This window comes from Epinephelus fuscoguttatus, linkage group LG23 (genome assembly GCF_011397635.1).
Source record: "Epinephelus fuscoguttatus linkage group LG23, E.fuscoguttatus.final_Chr_v1".
NCBI lineage: Eukaryota > Metazoa > Chordata > Actinopteri > Perciformes > Serranidae > Epinephelus > Epinephelus fuscoguttatus.
The window spans coordinates 24711774-24734176 of NC_064774.1; the positions used below are offsets into that span (position 1 = coordinate 24711774).

At 41.8% G+C, this 22403-nt stretch overlaps 2 protein-coding genes across 2 annotated transcripts in view; one reads left to right on the top strand and one right to left on the bottom strand.

The window, feature by feature from the left end:
* The window catches only part of pcxb (pyruvate carboxylase b), a 348589-nt gene that overhangs the window by 95072 nt on the left and 231114 nt on the right, over positions 1–22403 (bottom strand). The window lies entirely within an intron of this gene.
* LOC125883325 (leucine-rich repeat and fibronectin type-III domain-containing protein 4) overlaps positions 11845–22403 on the top strand; it is a 41662-nt gene continuing 31103 nt past the window's right edge. The window contains exons 1-2 of the mRNA XM_049567510.1: positions 11845–11959; positions 13062–13993. The gene's annotated coding sequence lies outside the window, so the exon portion shown is untranslated. The remainder of the gene's footprint in view (positions 11960–13061; positions 13994–22403) is intronic.

The following is a 22403-nucleotide window of genomic DNA, read 5'->3' on the forward strand; positions in this document are numbered from 1 at the left end:
ACTTGTCAGGCTACAAACCACTGGCAGTGTGATAAATTTAATTTGGATATACATGCTGAATCATTTTAGTGCACTATTTCAGTCAGCAGATGAGCTTCAGGCGGTGGGTTTTGATGATAGCAAGTTCTAATGGCACTTCTTTTGGTTGACTGTTACTCATGTCAATGGAAACTTGTTGACCTGCCAAAAGTGAGATATAATTTTTGTTTCAGGCTTGATGTGTGGTTTAATATCGTCTCTACCGCCAGCACAGCAGCAGGTTTCATCGATGTGCTATGAATGCTAACTCCCCGACGAGAGTCACTGGTGTATTTATAATGAACAAACTCACAGCATGCTGGGTTAGATTCAAGTTTTTGAAAATGTTTTTCAACTCTGGGATTCATAGTCTTGCTGTGAGACCTCACAGTGTGTAGAGACCCAGGGTTGGATGATGTTTAAATGTAACTCATTACTAATAACCTGCAATAGAAATTCTGTTACTTCTGTCATGACCACTTGATAATATTAAAGCAAAATGTGTAACTATAATTATATCAATTTAACGTCTGCTCTGGGTACATTTTAAAAGCAGTGGTAATTCTTAATTTACACGCAATCAGCTCTAATTAACAATCACCTAAAATCATGATCCACTGCTGTTACACAAAACTCTCAGATGCAATGAACATTTCAGAATAAAACCCTTATTTCACTTCAGGTACATAATCTACATACTTTACCCTCCATTATCAGACTGTTTACATTTGACATCTAATTACATTTTCCTGGAATTGTCCAAAAATGCCTGTGACTCATTTTGGATCTGGAGTCAAAGTTTAAAGAGATCAAGAGCTGTGGTATTTTTGTAAAGAGCAACATGCAGCAGCCGTCTGGTTTTATGTATGAGGCCACTGTGTATGTGGTTAAAATGGTCTGAGGAGCAGTGAAATAAAAAACTGAAATCAATTGAGGTGCAAAAAAAGAAACAGTGGGCCAAAAGTATATAAACCCTAAAGGTGCAGCACACGACAAATGTGAAGCATTACAGAGTACAAAGAGGCTGGGGAAAATAAACAGCACAAAAATGAAGCAAAATAAAAGGTAACCACAGCACTACAGCCAAATTCTCAAGGTGTGACTTTCAATTTCAAATCCTTTAGAATTACTACAGCTGCACACTGAGAAACCCTTTGCCAGGCTAATTAGCAAGTACTGCCTGCACACTCAAAAATCCAACACATTTTTGTGTCAGGTTTGGGCTGCAAATGTTACAAAATGTTCTCAAAGTGTCAACACTGTCAGTAACAAATGCTTTCCCTCAGAGCAGATAGGGGTGATCATAATGAGGCAAGAAACACAAAGACCATGGACCTTATTTATAAACTCTGCGGAGAATCAACATTAATGTTTGCGTAGGAACAAATAAGGAAATGTACATATACCAAAAAGCCTTCTGATTTATAAAACCTTTAGCCAGTGCGTAATGTCCTTTTATAAATCCCAAATCAACTTGGAATTGTCCACACGTGGGTCCACACACCTCATATCCTCCCTTCTACGTGCCCACACTCTGCTGATGCATAGTAATCATGGCAACAACTGAATGTCAATGCAGTATTTATACGTTTACATCAACCAGACTGATTGCTCCACATCTTGCCAAAATGACTGCAACAATTGGTTGTATCCCCCACCCTGGGATATCACCTAAAGATGGAAGTTTAACAGGTGAACACAGTTTATTTATTTCAGTTATGGTGAACTTGGCTTGCATTATGATTAGAAATCATAATGAGGATATATTTATTTTACTTTATTCACAGACTCTGCTAATTTACACAATCCATATGTGCAGGTGGTGAAGGTGTGCTGGATGAGCTGACTGGAGAAGGCAGAGTGTGTGTGGCAGCCATCGGGGTGTCTCCAGGGCGCTGAGTGTGCCTACAGCACACTTGTGGTCACTGCAGTGATTTTATAGACAAAAACTATGTGAAAACTAAAATTGTACTTGGTGATTTGTGTACAGAATTAGAGAATGTAGTGAAAACTACTGATGCTCTGTTATGCATTTTGATTATGGATTTCTACAAATGTTAATAATCATTTCATTAGTTAGTTAATGTATTTAAGGTGAAAGGACACTCCATGCTCTGAAACACAGAGACGTTTCGACAGAAAGTCTTCTTCAGTGAAGAAGACTTTCTGTCGAAACGTCTGTGTTTCTGGTAACGCCACCCAAGTTGGTTTATTAAATTTACCAAAAGGACATTTGTGAGTGCGGGCTTCTTTTCTTTCTTCTGCTGCTTTTGGCCGTGCACCTGTTGAGTGGATTTATTTTTGAGAGTGCTTGCTTCTTTCCTATGTGAATGTGATGTAAGATAGCACTGATGAAATATTGAGTGGAATTTTGATTTGAGATGGCTTATCTTCTACAATTAACAGGTGCTTGTGGAATGGTTTTGGCTCACTAGCACAAGCACAGATAACCCTGCTGGTTTCAGTGTTTGGATAGAATAGATCGAAAAGTAACATGTGACATGAAGTGATATTAGACGTGAGAGAAGGATGATTAACGTATGATGATTCTTCTCATATTTAATTTCTATATTCTAGTTTCAATTCACCACCTCACCATCTGTGTCGTCAATTTCCACTGTCTCCAAGATGTTCAAACGCATGTGAGTTTACAAACAAGTGGACTTAAACTTAAGGTCCTGTTGTGTGTGTGTATACAACACTTATAAACGAGGACTCTGGTTGAGTATCATCACAACAGCAGGCTAAAATAGGTTAGAAATCAGATCAAATGTTTTGGTAAGCAGTTACAAAGCAAATACAGCTGTAACATGAAGGTAAATATGAAAAATTGGATTACATAATTCATAGACAATTAGGTTACATTTCTTTTTACAGTTAATAAATACCTTCTGACCATTCTCCCCAATACAGCAGCCAACTTTTTATTGTGCACTTTACACAAATAAAGGCCAAATTATGCAGCTAACTACACTGGATTATTTAATAAAAAATGTCCTTTCAGAGTTACCAGGTTCTGCTAATATCTTTCTTCTTAGTTAATTTTTCTATTGAATTAATACGAACATCTGCTATACATGTAATAGGGTTACTTTAGGTGACAGGCGACATGGGCACACAAAACAGGATTCACTGAGGCACATGTTGCTTATTAGAGATCAAAGTAAAGCAGCGTTATCACATTCAATTCAACCAGTTTCCATTTAGCATCAAAGTAATGCATCTCATCTAATGTGCTCTCTGCACTGATGACTACTGTCAGAAGTGAAAAGGTGATTCATCCATGCCGCACTAATAGATATTGAGCAACGATGGCTGGACTCCTATTTAAAAAGCTAACGGTGATTCATCCATGCCGCACTAATAGATATTGAGCAATGATCACTGGACTCGTATTTAAAAAGCTAACCAATATAGAAATGTTGACTCAACCAACAAGACCATATTTAATCCTTCCCTTCCATCTATGGCTCAGCATGACGCCTTAAATCCTAAAACATCTCTATTTTCAGGGACCAGGGGAGCCCAGAACACCACATGACTAATATCCGCCTCTTATTTACAGAATGTACTATGACTGTCAAGATTTTCTCCGCACAGAACATCATGCATTATTTATTTGAATATATTTATAGCCTTATCATGGCTGTCTGTGATTTTCTACGCAGTATTTATAGGTTTTCACATCTGATCAGGACGCCTGCTCCTCCTCCTACTACTCTGTGTGCGCTCTTATCATGAGGCAGTGTGTACAGCTCATGTGCGCTGACCGTGGTGCTGAAATGGCCGCTCTATTTAATGACGGTCCAGTGCGTCATGCCAGTAAGCTATGCCAGTGAGCAACAGAGAGGCTCTGGCACACCTAAACTGAAAGCAGTCATTTATTAATGTTATTAGTTACACCTGCATTTAACAAGTCAAAAATGTCCCACTGTGAGAAAGGTCTATTAGCTATGTTTACTCGCACAGCCCATAATCCAATCATAATGCGATTAAAGTAGTAATGTGACTGAGGTGGAGCCCATGTAAACAACACGCTCTGATTCTGTTAATGCAATTATTCTCATAGTTAGAATAAGCTTAATAACAGCAAGTGATGTGCTATTTTAGATGCATTATTTAAGGGCATTTTAGTCATGTAAACACCTTAATCCAGCTATGACTCTCTGCTGTTTTAACAGCAATTTTGCAACACATGGCACTCCAACTGCTTGATGACACATGCCAGGGATGTCAGCTGGTGAGACACTTGACTCCGCTCTTCCACTGCATTGTCTTGAGGAGCACTCTCTAGGCTACAAACAAACTTTTCGGTGCTCCGCGTGCAATTTACAGTGACAGAGTGGCACATCTTTCTTTGGGGAAAACATCTCAGTATGCTGGATAATGTTAAAAGAACAACCCCAAGCAGAGTTTTGCTGCAGTGTTCAAACAAAGATAGCCAGGGTGAACCATAGCATTATGATGACAGGGGAAAAAAAACGGTGCATCGTAGCATAGAAACAGGGTTATTATTGGAACAGTTTAATATGCAGTCCATAAAAGAATCATTGGACTAGTTCTCCGCGCTGATTATAAGCTATAATCTGATAATTATATGCATGTAAATTTGTCAATGTACTCTGCTTCTTTTTGTGATACACACACAGACACACATCCCTGCATTTCTAACAGAACTAATGCCAAGAAACTGCCGCTTATTTCAGGGGGAAACAATCAACAAACAAAATCTAATTTGCAATCTTTTCATTTGCACCTCCAAGCTTTGTATTTCAACATTAACCGCCTTTTTTTTCTGCACAGCCCATTGCCTTTCTGTACAGACCCATTTGTGTAGCCCCACACACACAAAGTTTTATTAGTTGCTTTTTATCCATTGTTTGTTATTTGCACTGTAAATTCCAGCAGCACATAATGCATTAAAGCAACTTACGCTTGGAAACGTTCAGCTTGCATGTTTGATTCTTTTCCTCTAACCAACATATCCCTGAAGTCATTTCAGCCCAGTGTCTTTGCATCTGAGTGTATTTGTCAAGGTTTTACACTTAAAGCAATACAGACAAATGAGACCAAGCGTGTTTTTCTCGTACTTCATTGACTGCTGCCGATAGCTGGCAAAACGGTCTGCCAGCAGTAACCGGGAAATCATTTGGAGACACTATTACTAATGCAGAGGAAAGAAATAAAAGCACAATGACGTGCAAATGGCTTCAAGAGCAAAATTAGAAGGCGGGGTTGTGTGGCTGTTGTGTGTGTGACTGTGTGAGTCTGTCCTTGTCTCTCATTATCGCTAGATTGAGACAAATAGAGGGGGATCTGCCCTTCGATCTAAACCTCCACACCATTTACCCCTGACATCACAGCTGAGCAAGTGCGGGTCTGTGTGTGTGTGCGTGTTCTTTCATTTAGCCTTGCAAGAGGTGTGTGTCTAACTGTGCCGGCTGTGTCCTGATTTGTTTGATATTACCGTGTGCGCAATCATGCAATCATGCCAGTCTCTGAGTGAGTGTTTATGTTCAATCATCCTCTGTGTGTGTGTGTGTGTGTGTTGTGTGTTGCTTGCAAAGAGATAGTGTGAAATGTATGTTCCATGTGTGTCCATCTGTGAAGTTCATGTGCGGGGGTGTGTGTGTGTGAATGGAAGCATTCGATACACTGATGAAAATGGGTGACTTGTGTGTGTGCACAGGTGCTAACTGAGTACATTTGTTATTGTTATATTTAGCCACTGTGTTACACAAACTCAGTGACTCATTTGCACAAGAAAAAAGAAAAATCACTCACTTGATGACAAACCAGCCAAATGACAGACAGACATTAAGTGGAGGAGAGGAGTAATTGTAGCTCAACGGAAAGACACAAATTCCTCAAAATCTCAACCATCTAGTGAAAAAAGTGTCCTCTCTGTTCCTCTCTCACACACACATATGCACACACACACACACACATATACATTCTTGCTGCTGGCAAGGACATGTTCTTCCGCTGCACACTTTTCTGTACTACCTATCTGCTTTCTGCTTGTTGCAACATTCAGAAAAATACAACTTCAGCTGTTTTCTTTCCAGTCTTAAAAGTAAAGTAAAATGTGGCCAAGGAATCTGTTAAGTATTCCCACAGTTGACTCCAGCACAATGGATTTAAAATGAGGCAGTGACTATGAGACTAAAAGGTGCCCTGTGGACTCTTCTGTAAACAAACAACAGTTACGTTTACATTCACTGTTACCAAAGTGTGTTGTGTGTATCCTCGAGGTCTAACAAATGTTTTGGATACATTTCCTTACTCATAGAACATTTGCAAAGCAGATTTATAGGTATACTGCATGGTTTACATCCACGTTTCTTTGCCTTTGCCAGCATGTGGCTGCATTACTGCCACCTGTGGATCAGTGGAATAGCCTGGAAACATTAGCAGGACTGTAAGTCGGGTCAAATGCACGCTCGTGCATGTGCAGAAGACAAGCAAAATTAGCACCCTCTCATGGAAAAACTGCTCCATAGCACTACCAGAGGTTACAAACACTCCTAGAGAATATTTTGAGGTAGCTGGACCTCAGCTTGGTGTTTGAGTGTTCACATCCAAACAGCAACCTCCGAGGCTTAGAGACGAAGCCAATGGGGGAAGTTCCTGAAACTGCAGTTCATCAAATGGCCACTAGAGGCTGGCTCCAAAACAAAGTATATCTCCATAGACACTCATATTAAAATACCCAACTTTACAGAAGAAATAAACATGTTTATAGCCTGGTACCAAAAACAGTTTTGGTCTCTTTAGTTAATTTTAGTAGTTACGACAACCCTAACCCTCACTCCCCCACAACTCCACCTTCTTGTGCTAATATAGTGATTTCTGGCTCCAAAAATTCAAGATGGCAACAGGCAAAATGCCAAACTCAGAGCCCCAAAATGGGAGTCCACAAACCAAGCTATGTCCATTATTTCAAACAGTTTATGTTCACATCTAGTATACTATTCACATCTCTTCTGAAAAGACAACTGAAGCCTCATGGTCATTATTGCATTCATTTCCAGTGTACTGGAGTATAGAGAAAAACAGTGTGAGTGTCCAAATACTGAGGGTCATACTAAAGCCTGATTATGTTAAAGAAACATATGCATATCTAAGATACCATGTGGTGTAAACTCACTTCAAAGCAGATTCAGTTATCAAAACAAATGCCATCTGCTGAAGTGTTAGCATGAACCTAAATGAGCCACATAAATACTTGACTTCGAGATATTTCCAGATATTTTGTTGACCACTGAACCAATTTGCAATATATAGATATAGATATATATATATATATATATATATATATATATATATATATATATAAATAAAAAGGAGTGGATGGATCCGTTCAGCTCGAGGTCAGTAGGCCGACTCCCCTGCAACAGTTTTCACTTTGAGGGCTAATTTGGCCTGACCGAACCAGAACAGGTCTGCCCTCCTTCTGATTAAGTGCAGAATTACTCAGAATGAACTAAAAAAGATCCTGCCAATCTCTCTGCTTAGTTCTCAGTCCTAGGGAGACTAAAAAAGACCTTTCCCTGTGCGCTTGACTTTAACACGATTGATCTGTGCTCAAAGGAAGTGTTCTAAGGGCACAAAATCTTTGACATTTGCCCTTCAGATTCATGGCTGCTTGCATTTCATAAAAATGTAATCATATCCACAAGTAAACTGACTGTGAGTTGCCCTGTATTAAAGTGGTGGATACATTCCTTATAACTAACAAGCCAGTCAGTAATGAGATTTTCTCGTGACTGGTGAACTCACTTCATCCATCACCCAGCAGTAGGTCGTGTTAGTTTATTTCATTCAGCAAGGTCACTTTCCCTGATGAGAGGACTGGGTGCCAAACCACTAGAGGTTTGATTAATTGAAAATCAACGAGCCATAAAGCAGCGCGCAGTAAACGGGATACGTTCGGGGTGAAATGATATATCAAACTTCTCCTTGCTGGACCTTGCTTTGAGGGAGGTCTGGCTTACTAGGTTAAAAATACACTGGCCCACAGCTGGACAAAAAAATGAGTTAGAGTAAAGAGGAGAAAGCAAAGGATAAAAATAAATTCAAGAAAGAAACATGGAGATGCATGAAAGTGGGATGAGAGGGAAATACTTCAAAGGTAAGGATAGATGAGGAGAGACATGGATTGATAAATATTTAGAAGATCAACAATTGAATGAAGGACAAAAAGGAGTGCAAATTGTGATACATGAAAAACCAATTCATCCATAACACAACCAAATCTTTTTTTCAACCATCTTCCATACCCATCATTCTGATGCTTCATCTCCAGTGTGTGATTTTGTTGACGAAACGGACCTGCACTTGCGTGAATGTTGGAAACGACTTAATTCCAGCATCCAATATCTTCAACGTTAGAGGTTCTGCCTCAGTAATGGGACACACCCTGACGCACACACTAGCACCCACAGCCAGTATCCATTAAATGCCTATTTCCAGCAGCCATCGGCACACGGTGGGGAAATCAAGCGCTCGACCACCGTTTGAAGTCGTATCAGCTACACTTGTTCCTATCACCATGCTATCGTTCCATCCACTCCTCCCTTCTATCCCCCACTAACCCCTCTCTTCCTCACTTATCTCCCTTACGCCCCAGAGATCCTCGGCCTCCTCTCTCTTCTCTACCTCTCTTTCCTCACATCATGTGCTCACTCCCTCTTAATCATCCGTCTTTGCTCCCCCTCTCATCCCCGTCTGACCCAGAGTTGCTTGAGGCGCCGAGAGCTCCGCTTCCCCTTGTCATACCAGCCGACTTTTATCTCCTGCTCTTCCTCCATCTCTCCTTCCTCCGACTCTCCCCCAGCTCTCCATCTGTGCAGAACATGTACTTGGATCCTTCACTTAAGCAAAAGTAGTAAAGTCAATGTGTAAAAATACTCTTACAGGTAAAGGTCTGCATTAAAAATGTTACTTGGGTAAAAGTAAAGTATTATCACAAAATGTACTTAAAGTATTAGAAGTACAATTATGGAATGTGCAGAATGGCCTTTTGATGAGGGTTAAAGTATTATACATTAACAGATTTTTATAATTGATGCATATTTGATCACTTTGTGTGTGACACAACGACAATGCCTTTATTTATGACTTACTCGACATAAACCCTTTCTCTCATGGTGGAGCACAGGTCATCCCTTTAATTTGTTATTGAACCCTTTATTGTTTATTTTTCTTATTGTCGACAATTTCCATGAAAAGACCAATACCAGCCAGGCTTTTGTCTGCTTCTCAATGCTTATGCTTTATTTTGTTGCACGAATCCATTTTGGCTCTACTACAGGCATAAATCTTTAAAAACTGTTCCAAAAGTTTTATTTTCATTTATTTATTTATATTTTAAAAGGCTCAGTAATATCCCCCACACAAAAACCTAAACAGCAGGCACAGTAGTTTTGGCAAATGTTACTCAAACAGGAGTATTGACAGTGTATAGTAGTGTGTGTAGCAAACTGTGTATTTATTAGGAACAATTTTCAACTGCACATTAAAAGCTACAGTTTGCCCCAAAAGAAAGCAGTTCCCACATGAAACTGCTCACAACCAGGTCTGTGGATAATTTGGACTCAATGAGTCATGATTTCTGGAAAGAGATGTTGCTGGTGAGTTTTTCAAATGTATTTTTTGGCACTTTGAGCACCACAGGCAGAGTGCCATCTAGGTCCCACCAATTAATGCAAATTCAGCCAATCTCCATGAATTCTGTGCAACCTTGTAGTTTTGTCCAGTCACCTCAACTTTACAGCAAATTTGACTGTTTAAACAGGTAAAATCTAATTTCAGTGTAGAGCTGAGTGCAGTGTATGGCTTCACTAAGCACCTTTCTGTCTCTGTGTTTATAATTAGACTGCTGCTATGGGATCGGACCTCTGTGCCTGGTACACAGTCAGAGCACACAGTGACAGGGCTAACTGTTAGCATCACACAGCTAATATCACCCAAAGATTATTAACAGATTTACCGACAGAGTCTAGCCATTTCAGTGTCCGTGTGAGATCAGTAGTTTGGTGTTGGATGTTAATCACAGCTGCAAGGTTTCTGTCCAAGTTGCAACATATAATGAGTAGTGATGACATTACATTGTGCTGTGTTAGCTTGTGCTAACCAGGCAGAGAGAGCAGGAGGTGAGTAGCTTAAGAAGACTGTCCTTCAGCGCTATGTTGAATGGCAGCAACAGCTGATGGGCAATCATCAGCTGCTACCTTCAACCCCCCAAAGTCACATATAGATTCCAATTCTGTGGGAAACACTGAATGCTCATAATAATAAGCTCAGAGTCTGTGATAACATCACAACTGTTTTTGCAAATTTCACTTGCCTCTGCAATTTCACTACAAAAAACCCTCTGAACATCACAACATGCATTGCAACTGCAGAAAACCTATCATGAAATCAGTCATTCTAGGCTGCAAAAATCCAAAAAATAGTCCACAAAATAATGCAAGCTCTGATTGTATTGGAGAGAAGGCAGATATTTCTAAAGCCAGTACCTCCAACACTCAGCAACTCACACCAAAACAATCTGGATTCATAAAAAGCACTACAGGTAAGAGGAAAAATATAACAAGTATCTTTGATTTGGGGGTGATTTGTTAGTTTAATCCACATTTGGTGTGCTACTGAGTATTGACAGCACCAGGACAGTGTATGTGGGACATTAAATAAACCCCATATCATTGTAGTCACCCAGTGCAATGTTGTAGCTCACTGATGTGTTTTCAATAGTTTTCTGGAATACAGTAATGATACAGAGGAATAAAGTAGATCAGGTGCTGACTACAACGGCAGTACTTCTTAAGTGGAAGGAGGTTATTGTTTGTTTTGGTGTTTTTATGGGATTTGTTGACAATAACAAACACACAGAATATTACCATACCTATGCTTTAATGTACAGTATAAGCTGTGTTGTCATTTTAAAGCTGGTCATGGTGGAGCTACAACTATATACTGTTGGATAGTAAATCTACAACAAAAAGCACAATATTTGTGTAGTAAACATCTGCACAAATTAAACATTTTCAAGTAAGATCCAAGAACCTCAAAACTGGACTCTGGAGTACTTGAGCAAATTTACTCTGTTACTTTCAATAACTTCCCTCCATATTCTTTACTACCCTCTCCCTCTGTTTCATCCTTCCCTCCTCACCTCCCCTTTTCCTTCTCCTACAGGATTCCATCTGTCTTCTTTCTTTCCTTCTTCCTCCAACTCTCTCTCTCTCTCTCTCTCTCTCTCTCTCTCTCTCTCTCTCTCGCTCTCTTGTGCGCTCGCTCTCTCTCTCTTTCTCTCTCAGTCCGTTGCTTGCCGCTGCCGGAGCCAGATCACGGTCCTCTCTTCTGCTCCTCCTTGGGAATCACACACACTTTCCCACCCGATAAGGACTAAGAAAGCCAAAAGACTCCGGGAAAAAGCAAGAGGATAAAATGGATAGATGAAGTGAAGTGACTGCGTGGAGGCAGGACAAGTAAAGGAAAAAAAAAGCTGAAGAAAACCCTCCCTGAAGGAAAGAGGAGATTTCTAAAAATACAAGGCAGCTTACTCCCTGCATTCTGTTTTTTTTTCTCTCGCTCTCCCTTCTTTTTTTTTGCAGTGTCCCCTCCTTCATTCAGTACCTGTTCTGTGGGATTAACATGACTTAAAATTCAATCAGCCTACAGCCTGACGGAAGAGAGACAGAGGAGGCAGACAGAGCGCTGCAGCTGTCGAGACCGAGTGAGGGGACGACCAGCGGGAGGAGAGAGAGAGGGAAAGAGAGAGGGGGATAGACAGTGCGAGATAGAGATAGAGAGGAGAGAGAGGAGAGAGAGGAGAGAGAGATGGGTGTTTTTCCACGGAGCTGAGATAGAGAACCGCGGAGACAGGGAGATGTGACGGTTCCAGGAGTCGCGGTGGAATGATTCGGAAAACAAGGTTAGTAATTCCACCTTTTCATCTAGCAGAGAGCAAAAAGCGGGAAAAGACATGATGAAAGAACCAGAAAAAGACTAGAAAAAATGGATAAAAGACACCAACTGGCTGTACGGTGCTTTTGAAGTGGCAAAGTCTACACTGGAGGAGGAGAAGCAGATAAAGAGCAATGAAAAGGGGAAAAAAAATAAAGGACTTTCAATTGAATTCGTGAAGAAAATAAATCCGACAGAGAGGCTGCACATATGTAGCTGCTGCACTAATGTACATACACACACTCTGAGGAACATTCCGACAAAGAAACACACACAAACAGAGTGAGTGCACAGCTTTAGAGCAAGATAATGAGATTGTCTTCTTAAAGGTGTCGGCTTTTGGAGTTTGATTGACAGGCCAGAGAGTGGAGAGGGGGAGGCAGACTTCTGAACTGTCTGACATTCATGGCGCTGATCAATAGCCCAGTTGTTTCATTAGAGTGTGTGTGTGTGTGTGTGTGTGTGTGTGTGTGTGTGTGTGTGTCAGACTGAGTGAGAGAGGGATGCAGAGGCTGCGTGTGCTTGCAGGAGAGTATCACTGCATGACTACTTAGTGGATGTGTGCGTGGTGGTGGTGGCGACGGTGGTGGTGGTGGTGTGTGTTCAAGCATGCGTGAATGCGCTGCATGACTGTGTGTGTGCATGTGCTCCCGAGTGTGTTTGTGTGAGCAAGAACAAGCCAGTGCAGCCTGCTGAGAGGCATTAAGAGGGTCTCAGAACTATTGATTCTCTCTGACAGACAGGTGTGAGGCGGAGGGGGGCAGAGAGGAAAAATATTCGGGGTGGCAAGGTGGGGAGGGTGGGTTTAAAGAAACCATATGGGAGGAGTGAATGATCGACGGCACAAGTCGTGGGAAGGGGGATGGATGTGGATATCTGGGGGGGAGGAGAAGGTCAGGAGGGTGGAGGAGAGAAAGAACGATGAGACAAAAAAGTGAAAATGGACTCAATCCAATGTTTGTGTGATTTATGTGAGTGCACACACGGAGGGTAAAGACAGCATAAATGGAACACATGTAGGGTGCACACAGTTCATTCTCTTCACACTCTACCATGTTTCTCTTTTGCAGGTCTCTAGGCAGCCCTCCATCTCTCCGGCTTACTCCCAAACCTCCACTCTCTGCACCGCCCTCCAAGGTCATCAATGAACAAGTAATTCAATGTGGGAGAACAAACGCGGATCACACCGCGTAGAGTGCAGAGAGCCCCAGTGACACACCCTGGAAATCACTCCGGGAAGTGGGGGATGAGAGAAAGCGGAGGGGGGGGGGACTGAATGTGTAAAAGAATGAAGCAATAGAAGACAGCCACAGAGCCAGATGAACAAATAAGAAGCAATGGGGATGTATGAGTGAGGGGGGAGGAATAGAAAAGGAGAGAGGGAGCGAAAGAAGGTGGGAAGGAAGGAGGAGGAGGAAGGGGGTGAGGAGGGGAGGTGAAGATCGCTACTGACTCCAGGATTCCTATTCTCTGTTGACTGGACTGCTCCACATATAGAGAGAAGTTGAATACGGCCATGAGGAAATCATATGAAAACACCATAAATAGGATTTCAAGCGAAGTGGATTCTTGGATTTCTTCTCAAACTGAGGTCTCTATTTCGGAATACCACACCAGGATTGAGCGAGTAATTCAGGATTTTCCAGGTTTTCTTCATCTATAGAAGCCTAAGAGGATATTGTGGGATTGGAATTTCTGCAACTCTCTGGTTTTCTGACACTGACCTACATCCGCCTCCTTTTGATGTGCGTGGGGGCATCTGTGTGTGAAGGGGAGTAGGACAGGTTTCAGCACAAACACACAATAAGCCCCCCCAATCCTTCCCCACCTCCCCCCACTGGCCCACCACGAGGAGAAACACCTGGGGCGAGATCTGTGCTTAACACTCACACACATACACACAAACACAAACAAACACACACACACACACACACACACACACACACAAACCTGGATAACATGTGGAGCTGATTTGGATTATAGAGCCGCACAGACGGAAAAGGTAACGTTCATGCAGTTTCAAATACACACACACTCTGACAGACACACACAAAAACTGTTGGCATATATTGGCCCAGTAAAGGTGAACTCATGTTTGCATGGTTAGCTCTCTTGTGCTGAATCATTGAGCACATCAATGCAGTGAACACCAGCACTCACTGGACAGGGAACTCGGTGTTCTCTCACACACACACACACACACACACAAACACACACTCAGGCCTATAAATAATGAACAGATGAGCATTCATAACAACAAATACACGAGAGGCAAAGGTCAGAGTAAAATACACACTCAACTCCCCCACATGGAATGGATGATTGTATGCTTTTCTTTTCTTATCCTTCTATTTTAATCCTCCAAGTCCCCCCTCTGTTATTTTTTGCTCTACATACCCCTACCACACTGTGAATCTCTCTCTTTCTGTGTGTGTTTCTGTGTGTGAGTGTCAGCCAGCTGTCCTGTATCAGATTACTCGCTAGGTGCGTTTTAGCTTGGCTTTCATCACCTTGCCTTTATGTAATCTCACCTGGCGTGTCGTGTGTGCGTCTGTGTGTGTATCATGGTAAGAGTGTGTGGATGCTGGGCTGAGAGTGTTCGTGTTGTGGTGGTCTAACCTCCCTTAGTTGGAGGCTTTTTACGTAAGCTGTGTCTGAGCGCGGGCACACATACACAGATTTGGCACACTGACACAGGAGATCAGACTGACTGAGTGGATATATGGGAGGATAAGAGGGCGATGAGAAAGAAATGGAGATGGGAGGAGAGAGAAAGTGCAAGAGGGAGGGAGATGGGAAGGGGAAGAGTGGGCACTAGGGGCACTGAGGGCTAAGAGAGGTCAGATTAAAGGATTGCAGTAAGGAGAGGAGAAGTGAGAAGCAGTGACTGACTTCTTCAAGTGACAAGGAAATGAGCCCGGAAAAAAGTAGATCAGAAAAGAAGGAGTGAAATGATGAGGGGCTCCTGGCAGCTGAGAAAGACAAATGGATGGATGAAGAGGAGAGTATAATAGAAAAGATTAAGACAAAGTGTTTGAGGAGCAGGAAATGACATTAAGAAGAAAATAAAAGCCTGAAGAGTTGATTGATTAAATCATAAGTGAGATAAACATGAAGTCTTTAAGAGTGATGAATGACAAGATAATAAAAAAAGGTTAAAAAGAAGCACATTCGGGCTAAAATGATAAATTAATGGCGATTTACCGTAGGGAGATAAAAATAGAAAGATGGATGAGAAAGAAATAATTAGAAGTGACAGATGGCCATCATTATGGAGCCTTCCACTGTTACACCATTGGCTACAATTAGTCTTACATGACCCCAAAAAGTCTGTAAAAGATCACTAACACCCGTAATGAGCTATTTAGAGATATAACTACAAGGGGAATATGGTGTACCATGGGGCTTTTCCATGTAATAGACGTGCCAATTATGAGGCACGACTTGGGGGAAAAATGAAATTCTACCTTTGAGGAACACTAATTACCATGGAAACAAAAGAGATTCGTCTTAAAAACAAAACCCCACATGTGGAACTATTTTTATGAACAATAAGTGTTATGAATAACTCAGACAGGACTCATTGTTTGCTCCGTTGATTGTTTGCGGCAATTTTGACTCTTGCTTTGAACAGGGCAGCTCTTATTCTGAAAAGATGATAACTAAATCTTTTTTTGTAAGTCTAACAAAGAGGCCTTTTGATATCCATTAACCAAATCATAATTCTATAATTGGATTTGCTCTCCTGCTAGTGATAGTCATAAGAATACGGAGCAGGTAAGTGTCATGCGGTTCAGACAGTGAAATAGAGGCAGAATAAAAGAACGTTCTACGAATTATCTTGTCAATGCTCGGTGTGGCTCGTTGTTACCACGGGTGTCCGTCACTCTGAGGCTACGCTAAGGGAGATGCATGAACAGATGGGATGCTCACTGTTCAAAGCAGGAGCCTTGCCAACACGAGCAGACTGGCAAGTGAATGAAGGAAGAGAGAAAAAAATGTCAGGCAATGTACCACTTATTGAAATGGAGTTTAAAAAAAAAAAAAAGAGCAGATCAATGAATTTACTAGGTCACTCCTCCTTTAGTCATTGTGACTATGCCAGTCAAACTTTCAGTTCACACATGGCACCTATGCAGCTTACAGGGAGCTAATTTACCAATGAAATTCTTACATTTTAAACAATGGGTCCTTGATTTAGACAGAAGTAGACAAAAGCAGGGTTCGCATTTCTAGCCAGCAACTGCTGATTTTAAACTCTAACAACTGACAATGGCATTTTCGATGAGCTAGCAAGCTAATTGAGCTAATGTTACTTTCTAGTGTTTGTAGCTGTTTTGTTTACAGATAGAATCGTGCAAAGGGATTTTTCATTTGCACTTGATTATGTACATGATATCTGGCTAACAGACTAAGTTGAGCAAATTGTTCTCACATGCAGCTCTAAACGTTACCCTAAACTTTGATAAGGACAGGATGTTAGTTAGAGTTTTTTTTTTTTTAAAAACAACAAAAAACTGTATTGTGCAATGCTGCTAGTCTTGGAAGTAAAGCTGGGTTAGGTCACTACTAACTGTAAAAAGCTAGTTTGTCTGACATACTAACTTTCGTGGTTTACTTTAAAGCAGACAAACACATTGTCTAATCCATTTCTTACAATTTTGCACTTGTATTTTTTGTTTGTTTAGAGTTTAAAAAACAACATATATGCATACCAATACACACAGCTTCCATGCAGAGAACTAGCTGTTGGTGGGAGGGCTTGATCATGGTCAATTAAGGAATAAAAAGTCACAAGGGAGGTGATAACAGGGATGTAATTACATGAAACAGAGAAGGACAGATACATAAAAAGACATCAAAGATAATGATGAATGATGGATGTAGGATGTCACACACCTCTCTGTTTCAACCAGCTTTCAATCAAGGCGAGAAGTGGAAGATTTGAAACCCTGAAACAAGGGAGATGTGGTCAATGTCAGGAAGGTGGCACTTGATGGATGAACGGATGGACGAGTGAATGACAAATGGCTGAGGGAGAGAAGTGAAAGGCTGGGCTGTTAAGGAAGGGAGCGAGGATCAAAGGATGAGACATCAGGCTGCTGTCAACAGCTGAGAAAACGGGTGGTAGATGATGGACGGAGAGGTATGGAACGATAGCGTGATGAAGAGGAGTAATTACAAGAATGGCTGTTTAAGATAGGGAGGAACACTCAGAGGATGGAGAGAGACTGAGTAATGAAGAATGAAAAGCCGAGTGATGACACTTGAGAGGTAGATGATAAGAGGGGGTGGGGATAAGGGAATAGAGGAATAACAATGTCTGATAAAGAAAACTACGCTAATAAAGCACAGACACACTGAGGACGAGGGATGGGTGGATAGAGAGATGGAGGGGAGGATGAATGAATGGAATTAAACTGTAATGTGTTAGAGTGATGAGTAATTAGACTGTTAGCAGTCAAACATAGTAGGAAAGAGGGACGGGAGAGGAATAAAAAGTAAAAGGATGGAAGACGAACATGATGAGAGGAGAGATAAAGAGTTTGTCACAGACAGGACGAGTGACTAAGAGGCTGCCCAGTCAGAGGTGGAAGTAACAAGCAGGAGCGTAGAACAGAAGTAAAGGAAGGATAGAAGGATGAGAGGATGAGTAATTAAACTGTTGACAGTCTGTTTAGGCACAGCAGGCGCCTGATGAGCAGAACAAACTGTAACCACGGCAACCGCTGGAGACAGACGGAGGGATGGTTTTGGGGAGGGAGGGGAAATGGGGGAGAGCCAAATGTGAAATTGTGTGACTAGGGGGGAGACACAAGTGGGAAATGAGGGATGAAAGAGAGCATGAAGAAGAAAAGAGGGATGAGTGGAGGATATGAAAGATGAAGGTATCTGTAGGTTTAGGAAATATCTTGAACCAATACTGATTTAAGGACCCATGAGCCTTCGCAGGGAATTTCACAAAATCAGGATTAGAAAGTTAGCCACATATCTGTGAAAGATTATTCCACTCTCTCGGTAACGCTGATATAAATCTATAAAACTAAATTTGAATGTCACGTTAAGAAATACTTGGCTGTGCAGACTGGGAATCACTAACAAAATTTCACAGAGCACTTTTTAAAGTTATCAGGCTAACTGGCTAATCCTGCTTTGTGGAAAAGCCCTCAAGATGGAGAAGGAAAAGAGGGCATGGATTTACACACATACGCTAAACTTCAAGGTGTTCAATCCCATCAGAAAAAGTGCTCACCAACAGCTATGTGCCCCATCCAAGCGAGAGCTACAACCTGTTCAGCTCTGCAAGATGAAATGGATTTAGTTTACCCTTCATGGAGAAGCAGATGGGTGGCATTTATCACACTAAGGCTGCAACTACTAATTAGCTTCATTATTAATTTATCTGATGATTGCTTGTCCTGGATGAACAGAGTAACTCTGAGTCAATAAAATGTCAGAAAATCATGAAAAATAATATTTGTGGTTGACTAACAGTCTGTGGCAGCACGGTGGTGCAGTGGTTAGCATTGTTGCCTCACAGCAAGAGGATTCCTGGTTCAAACCCGGGGTGGGGGAGCCCTTCTGTGCGAAGTTTACAGTTTCAAAGTCAGCATGACTCTTCGGGTTCTCCGGTTTCCTCCCACAATCCAAAGACATGCACATCAGGTGAACTGGTGACTTTAAATTGGCCACAGGTGTGAGTGTGAGTGTGAATGGTTGTCTGTCTCTATGTGTAAGCCCTATGTTAGATGGGATAGGTTCCAGACCCCCTGCGACCCCTAACACTATAAGCAATTACTGAAGATGAATGAATGAACTAACAGGCCTACACCCACAGATATTTAGTTTGTAATTACGAACTGTCGAAGCAGCAAATCCTTCTATCAGAGAGACTGAAAACAGGAAATATTCAGCTGATAGTAGCAGCAGTTTCACACTAAGACAAATAAAATATGTCAAGTAATCTGTCAGGTTCACTAACTGATATTAAGTTGCCATTTTTCCTCTATGATTGATTGACTGATTACAGAGATCAAAAAGACATTTGACGGTAATCTGAGTTTCTTTTAGACAGTTGCGTCACATAAAACCTTCAGCTGTGAGTTTCTGAACATTTTCAAGACTGCTAAACCCATGAGCTTACAAAGACGGTTTGTAAGAGCACCCGCTACGTATGTTGGCAACACCTCTCAGACAGCTGCATACGAGCATACTAGCAAACTCACAGGTGTTCGTCTGCATTACATTACTATGCTCAACAGATGCGGTAGGTTGTAGATGCTCAAGTGAATCATGATGCAGAATGCAGCGTGGGTGATGACTGTCAGAAGAACACCAGCTCGTACTTAGACGGCAACACATATAGTGTAAGTCTGACAGCGAAGCATTGAGCGGTTTCTGCCTGTATCAGCACCGCTAAGCATTAGAATATGAGACGCAGTAATAAACAAACTCAAGGGAAACCAGTTTCCCCTGCAGGCTCATTGCAGCGCAGTGTTGTTTCGCCTTTATTAGTGTCTCACATCAGGGAGAAAAAGCTCTTTGTGGTGAGTTACAGTGCAGTTTGTGATTCATTATGGCTGAGGGTAGCCTCTGTGATCAAACATGCTTGATACTAACAGGCCTCAACCAAGTAATCATCAAAAATCCTTCAAACCACACGCCACCTCTTATCCCCTGACTGCCCAACATCCGCCCGTTTCAGAGAGGGGGGTGAGATAGGGCGATGAACACAAGGGCGAAGCAGGAAATGGAAAGGAACAGGAAGACAGAGGAAGACAGATAGTTTGTATATGTTTGCAGCATTAATCAATACATCCATCACTATGATTCAGAGGCCTGGTTGGCATGTCACTGACCCACTGTGCTGGATGCAGAGCACTGATTGGGTAATTGTTCTTTTACTCAGGATTTCCCCTTAGAAAGCTAGGAGCCCTGCTGAATCATCAATCTGCCACTTGCACATATAAACACACACACACACCAATCTTTTTTTTCCACCATGCTGCATCCTGTCATGTCAGCCAATCAGGGTCCATATAATTGACGCCGCAGGGTTTCTGATTGGGCGGGGGATGCTGACAGCTCAGAAGGGGTGTGTTTTGTGTGTTGCCTGTCGACTGGTGTTTGTGGAGCATTGGCAATTTTTTGTTGATTAGCTTCAGCTATGTAAACATACACAGGTGCGCAGAACACACACAATCATCCACTGGAAATAAGGCAGGGTTGCAGGTTGCAGGAAAGGGCTGATATGAAAGATTGAAGAGGGACAAGATAGGATTGAGAGACAGCGAGGAGATGAGGTAATGAGAAACATATGGAGAGAAAGAAATTATCTTTGTGTGTGGATAAAAAGGTTGAGCTGGAAAGACAGAGAGAGAGGACGAGGAGGAAGGGATGAGAGAAACAGAAGGGATGAACAGAGGAGGAGAGGCACAGAGAAAACTGCAAGCGCATTATGTTCAGGGTGAGTGGCAGGTCAGTTATTTTGCAACACTTGTGATAATGTGTGTCATGCAAAGGCAAATTTGTGGGTGCAAGCAGAACTGCATTAAGTATCTGTATGTCTGCAAGTTTGAGGGTGACAACGCGTGTGAAGAAAATGAGGATTAGAAAATGAGGGAGTTCAAGCTGAAGAGTTTCTCTTGGGTGACCCGTCGATGACTGCAAACACCAACACACACAGCTACCACCCCTTCGCATACAATTGACGCAAACCCTAAAGCACTGAACTGCAGAAGAATATCTAGTGAGACTGGACTCAAATAGATTAGATGCTTCATACTCCAAGTGTTTGGAACTGGGCCCAAACCCGCAGGCTATGGCAGTATCACATTTAACGGGACAGGAGCATAATTACAAAATTTAAGTAGCATTCATTTTCCAATCCGACACAGTTTGAAATGGGCTGGTGCAGACAGTGGGATGGACTCCAAACACTTACAGGTGGGACTGACGTGAATGGGACCAATTCCATAGCTATTTTCTTTCAAGTCTGACTAGTCAACACGACTGTAATAACCTGCAGATTTAAAGTATAACAGCATACAAGTTCGCTCTCTTCCAACCTCTACTAACTCATGAGGGAAATATCAAGCTCTTTAGCTGCTAAATGCTCCATTATGTTCCCCAGCTAGTGGCTAACTGTGTCTAAGACTTTTAGAGCTTTTTCGCTGAAAACTGCTACCTGCTGTAGCCAAAAATGTTGCTCTGTAAAAAAAAAAAGCTCTGTAAAGCAGATGGAAGGTGCAGATTCAGGTGATAACTCTCTGTAGGATCGTCATTACGAGTGACCCCTTTCCCATTTTCATTTGATATTGTTGTAAAAATACTTATTATAGCCACTTAAAAAAGAAAACCATGCGTGTACAGTACATCCAGGGTGCCAAACCATACAGATGCCAAGATTAATTTCGCTACCACACTCGGCACAATATGGAATCTGCATCAAAAGATGAGCATGTGGCAAAAACAAAGACTGTCAGCTATTAATTACAGGCTTTATCAGCCCCCATCTTAAACCATGTTACTGTGCAATTTAATCAGATGCAACTGTGCCATTGCCATCTGGAGTAAAAGAGCATCAAAACAGAGCAGTATTGAGCTGCCTCACTGGCACCAATATGACAGCGATCCACCAATGAAAAATGATTCCTCTCCAAGTAAAAAGGCGTCCTAGTATGGCAGTGTTACAGTGCTGCCAGAGCTTCTTTTTTCAGCTCTTTATGTCCCTCATTTGCTCAGCTCTTCCCGTCATTTTGGCTGCTCAACTGTATCCTTCTGTAGACTATTACAGGTGTATAGAATAAAACTACTGCTACAGTTTACAAAGGGGCTTTAGAAACAGATAATGCTGAGATCCCACTTTGCAGTCACAGTGACACTGAAGAATTACAAGATACCTTCCCGGTGAAAGAAAAGGCACAAACACCACCAGCCTGTGCCAGCGTACTTCAATAAATACGGATACATATACCGATCTGAGCAGGTAAAGGCGAGGTAGTGGATAAAACTTCAAAATTCAAACAAGAGCTTCATAACAGATCATGTAAGGACTGCTCCCTGGCACGATATGAGCCAATGAAGTGCCAAAGAAAATCATTGTCACCTCCGCTGTTTGCCAATTCAATTTACCTCCCAGAAAATTTGATCCCCAAGCTGTGCAGTCGTGCAGGCTTTCCAAAGGGAGGAAACAAAATTACAAAAAAAAGAACACCAGAGAGGAGGGGGAAATTGGCTGCCACAGATATAACACAACACTGTTACCAGAACTGCTTAGAAAAGTTTTTGAGCTGTTTGGTCATAGAGTTGGTGAAACATGCTTTTAAGATGCAAAAGCCTACTTTATTTTCTTAGTAGTTAGATGGGGTTTTAAGCTTTTGTACAACGGATCTCATGAGTTGTATAAGGTT